The sequence below is a fragment of the Vombatus ursinus genome, unplaced genomic scaffold, assembly GCF_900497805.2.
Source record: "Vombatus ursinus unplaced genomic scaffold, bare-nosed wombat genome assembly UNPS02009573.1, whole genome shotgun sequence".
Classification (NCBI taxonomy): domain Eukaryota; kingdom Metazoa; phylum Chordata; class Mammalia; order Diprotodontia; family Vombatidae; genus Vombatus; species Vombatus ursinus.
The window spans coordinates 29,150,103-29,155,581 of NW_020949351.1; the positions used below are offsets into that span (position 1 = coordinate 29,150,103).

General features: G+C 38.9%; 1 pseudogene; it reads left to right on the forward strand.

The window, feature by feature from the left end:
• The first annotated feature begins 402 nt into the window (after positions 1-402).
• LOC114035928 lies at positions 403-1,326 on the forward strand (annotated as a pseudogene).
• The last annotated feature ends 4,153 nt before the right edge of the window (positions 1,327-5,479 follow it).

Here is a 5,479-nt window from a genome sequence, read left to right on the forward strand (position 1 = left end):
TTTATTCCTTCTTTTCTCAGAATCTTTAACTTCTTCCTTTTCATGGACTGCTTTCCTATAGTTTTCAATCACATGCTGTTTTCCTGGATCTTAGTGAAAAACTTCACTTGATCTAAACTTATTTCCTAATATTTAATACATATCTCCCACTCTAATAAGGTCAGTCTACTTACACTGATCCATGATTGCAATGCTCATTTATTTTACTTTTTTATATCCCCAAAAGAGACTAGCACTAGTATGTACTCAATAAATACTTGTTTTTTTGTTTCACTGTTTTTAAGGAAGAAGAAATAAATAACAGCCTATGTCTTTTGCATGTATTTTAAAAAGAGACAGAAGATTCATCTCTCTTTTTCCTGAGGTCTGGCTGCTTTTATCCTTTTCGCGGGGACTCTGGAAGAAGAGACTTTCCTAACTTGAGCTCCTGTTCATTCCTGCTCTGTGACTCTTCATGGCTGATAAGAAACTGGTAGTGGTTTTTGGAACAACAATTGCTAAGACTCTCCTGGAAGATGGGACATTCAGAGTTTGTGTGGTGACTCGAAATCCCCGGCAGAAAGCCACAGAACATCTGGCGCAGAGGTGGTGCAAGGAGATCAAGATGATGAAAAGAGCCTGGAGTCAGCCCTGGCAGAGGCCTATGCAGCTTTCATCTTGACCAGCTACTGGGAGAATCTCAACCAGGAGCAGGAGATTAAGCAGGGTAAACTCCTGGCTGATCTGTCCAAATGCCTGGGCTTGAGTTATGTGGTCTACAGTGGACTGGAGAATGTGAAGAAGCCGACGGGTGGCCAGCTGATAGTCAGGCACTTTGATGGCAAAGGGGAGGTTGAAGAATATTTCTGGGCTTTGGGTGTGCCAATGATCAGTGTCCGGCTGCCCTGCTACTTTGAAAACCTTCTCACCTACTTCCTACCCCAGAAACCCTCTGATGGAAATGGTTACTTGATGAGTTTGCCCATGGGTGATGTCTAGATGGATGGAATGTCAGTGGCTGACCTGGGTCCTGTGGTGCTCAGCCTGCTGAAGTCCCCAGAAGAATACATGGGTTGAAACATTGGACTTAGCACGCGCAAGCACACAGCCACAGAGTATGCCTCCCTTCTTTCTAAATACACCGGGAAGACCGTGCATGATGCCTAGACCTCCCCTGAGGATTATGAGAACCTTGGCTTCCCTGGGACACAGGACCTGGCCAACATGTTCTGCTTCTACATTATGAATCCAGACCAAGACGTGGAGCTGACCTTGAAACTCAACCCCAAGGCCAGAACTCTGGAACAGTGGTTAGACCAGCAGAAAGAAGCTTTTGCAGACCTGTGATGACTTCTATTGCTACCTTCCTATCACTGCCACCATAACCCAGTATCTTAGCAGTTAACTCCTACCAGCTTGTTTTGTTCTGTTAATTTTTTTAAGGATATTGTACTTACCCATGGTTTCTAAAATAAAATGTTTTTCTATTCTGGAGCTCCAACCCAAAATAAAAAAAAAGAGAGAGACAGAAGCATGAGTGTAGGGGTAAGGATTACAGGGCAAAAATGACCAGTTCTACCCCACCCTTTAGCCCTCTTTACTAAGTGCCTCTTTTAGGCTTATAGCAGCTTCAGAAGAATTGGACAAGTGCTACAACAAATAGACAGAGGCATGATGGGAGTTGAAAGAAATGTACTTACCCCTACCTAAATATTAGGGGATCCTGAATGATTTCCTATTTTTAAGACAAGATTAGAAAAGAAAAAAAAAAGATCTTGACCAAAGGCGCCAATTTGTTGTGCAAGCCAGGTGGCAGTGGGCCTGACTAACAAAAGTGGGGAAAATATGCTGATGAGCTCTAGGCTTGGTAACATTCTTAGAGAAAGAAGAAATGCTGAACTCAGAATACAGCTCTAGCTGGGCAGAGAAATAGCCCAGTTGGTTGTTGTCCTTCAGGCTCAAAGAGGATCAAAATGACATCAGTATGTCCAAGTCAATGTATAGTGTGTCCAACTGATGAGGTCTAGAGGTGCTGGGACCCCAAAATCACAACACGAAGGTCCCGCCAGAAAAAATTCGACCCAAGTCTTCTTTCAGCCAAAGACAAGGTTTATTAGAGATCTGCCATATTAGCCAGACTCTTAAGGAATCTGAGCACCTGTGAGCTGTTATCTATATTGTAAAAATCTGAGCACCTTAATGGAAACAAGATGGACCTTATATACTGAAAGACTGTGGGAGGGATCTAGGAGTGGTCAAGTAGTTTGGGGTGACTGGAGGAGGGGTCTAAGGAAGATCTAAATGGGGGTGGCGCGTAAGCTGGGGTGAACAGAATGCCTGGGACCTGGACCTGTTGGCCAAGGGAGAATGGAGCCTAGCTAGGACTAAGGGTAGGAAATGGGGGGTGGGGGATAGGGAGGTAAGAAAATGGAGGGCTAGGCTAAGTTAAGGGTGACAGAATTGGGAGATTGGGCACAATGAAAGGCCAGTTGATGAGATTATACCTTCAAGCAAACACCAGAGATTTGGTCATGTGGGAAAGTCCAGGGTTTTTCCTTCTTGAGGTCTAGCTCTCATCCTCATCACAACTGTTGCTGATCAGACCAAGGCTCTCAGAAGGCTCTACCACAAGTCAGGCACAAATAGCCCTTATGAACATTTGGAATGGAATCTCTAAATTTTTGCATCTCACATTTCTTTTGAGCTACTGAAATTCTACTTTGCTCATTTATGTGGCTGGTTCTGTGCCAGTGTCTTCCATGACTCACAATTGATTCCAAAGTTCTTCAGAGAGACCTTGAGAAGATCTTTATTATAGTTTCATCTTATCTCCATGTGAGCACTTTCCTTGCATGAGTTCTCCATGAAATAATCTTTTAGGCAAACATAAGTTTGGCATTGGAACAACACGGCCTGCCTATCAGAGTTGGGCTCTTTGCAGTAGAATTTGAGTGCTTGGCAGTTCAACTCTAGAAAGGACCTCAGTACCTTATCTTGCCAGGAGATCTTCAGAATCTTCCTAAGACATTCAAATTGAAGTGATTTACTTCCTGGCATGACGCTGGTAGACTGTCCAGGTTTTATAAGCATATAACAATAAGGTCAGCACAACAGCTTTGTAGACCTATGTAGAATGTAGCTTGGTATGCAGCTTATTATTTTAATTTGCCTTAAATTCTTTGCATGTAAGAGCAGAATATAATCATTGAAACAGAATATCTATGAGTTCATTATGTGATTTCCAAAAATGACAGTATTCTTTTATTATTGATATGAGTCATATTTTTCCATTTTATCATCATTGCCAGAAAGTTCTGTAGTTCTTTAGTCTTTTTGTATGCTTTTAATTGAAAAAGCAGGAGTAGCATTTGGAATTGTAATGAAAGTTGAGAGTAGTAAGAACTATAACAAAGATCTTTGAAGAACAATAGGAAATATTTACAGAGGAAAGTAGGAGGTTAGATGGTACAATAGATAGAGCTAGGGACCTGGAATAGGGAAGACCTGAGTTCAAATCTAGCCTTGGACACTTACTAGCTGTGTGACTCTGGCCATGTCACTTAACCTTTCTGTGACTCACTTTCCTCATCTGTAAAATAGGGATAAAAATGGCACCTACCTCCCAGAGTAGTTGAGAGAAGAAAATGAGATGATAGTTGTAAAGCACTTTGCAAAACTTAGTGTTATATAAATGCTACTATTATTTTTCATAGTTTTTATTGATATCATCTGTTTCTTACATCATCATACTTACCCTAAGTATCCCTCCCAGACAGACAACCCATATCCCTTTTTAAAAAGGAAAAAGAAAAGGGGGCCAGCTAGGTGGTGCAGTGGATAGAGCACTGGCCCTGAAGTCAGGAGGAACTGAGTTCAAATGTGACCTCAGACCAAACACTTGACACTTATAGCTGTGTGACCCTGGGCAAGTCACTTAACCCCAATTGCCTAAAAAAAGAAAAAAGAAGAAAAAGAAAAAAAATCAGAACTGATCAATACATTGAGAAAATCTGAAAAAAAAACTGAGTTATTTTCATTGTTTCTGATTTTCCATTTTCTAATCTGTTCCATTAATCTATTTTTCAACCAGTACCAAATGGTTTTGATGGCTGCTGCTTTATAATGTAGTTTGAAATTTCAAAGTGCTATTCCCCCTTCATCACTACTTCTTTTCATCATTTCCTTTGCTATTCTAGGTCCTTCTTTCATTTTTCCAAATCAATTTTATTATTATTTTGTCAAGTTCTATAAAGTATCCCCTCAGTAATTTTATTGCTGTAGCATTAAAAGTATAAATACTTTGGTAGTATTGTTGTTCCTATTATATTGGCATGGCCTAGCTATGAACACTGAATATTCCTTTAGCAATATAATTTTTTCTTTATTTCTTTAAGAAGCACTTTGTAACTGAATCTATAAAAAACTTTTGTGTGCTTTGATAGGTCAGTCCCCAGATATTTTATGCATTTTGCAGTTATTTGGAATGAGGTTTCCCTTTCTATTATTGCTTCTTGAATTTTGTTATTATTTTATAGAAATGCAGTTGATTTTTAAAGTTTATTTTGCAGCCTGTAACTTTGTTGAAGCTTTTAATTGTCTCATTAGTATCTTTGCTGAATTCCTAGAATTTTCCAAATATACCATCATATCATTAGCAAAGAGAGATAATTTTATCTTCTCTTTTCCTATCTTTATGCTTTTAAATTATTTTTCTTGTCTTTTGCTTTTGTATTTCCAGAACCACATCAAATAATAGTCAGGAGAGTAAGTATCCTTGTTTCACTACTATTTGTTGTTGTTGTTCAGTTATTTTTTGGTCACGCCCAACTCTTTGTGACCCCATTTGTGCTTTTCTTGGCAAAGATACTGAAGTGGTTTGCCATTTCCATCTCCAGCTCATTTCCTAGGTAAGGAATTAAGGCAAACAGGGGTAAGTGACTTGCCAAGAGTCAGACAGCTAGTAAGTGTCTGCGCCCAGATTTGAACTCACAAAGATGAGTGATTCTTCCTGACTCTAGGCCTGGCATTCACCATGTGGCGCCCATGTTTATTGGAAAAGTTCTGGCATATCTACGTTGGCTATGTTTGCTTTTGGTTTTAGATAGATACTTTTTATGATATTAAAAGAAGATCCTTCTATGCCTATATTTTGTAAGGTTTTTAGTATAAATGAGTGCTAAACTTTGTCAAACACTTTTTCTGTATCCATTAAGATGATCATGTGATTTTGAATGATTTGGTTTTTAATATGATTATGTTGATTATTTTCCTAATGTGGAACCATCCTTGTATCCCTGGTATAAATCTTTTTGGTCATAATGAATGATTTCTTTGATAAATTGTTGTAGTCTATTTGATAGGATTTTGTTTAAATTTTTTGAGTCAATATTTATTAATTATATTGGCCTATGATTTTCCTTCTGTGTTTTATCTTTCATGAAAGGATTCTGGGAGGGTACATTTTCTCTTAATTTTTGAGAAAGATTTGTTAAGTGTGGGT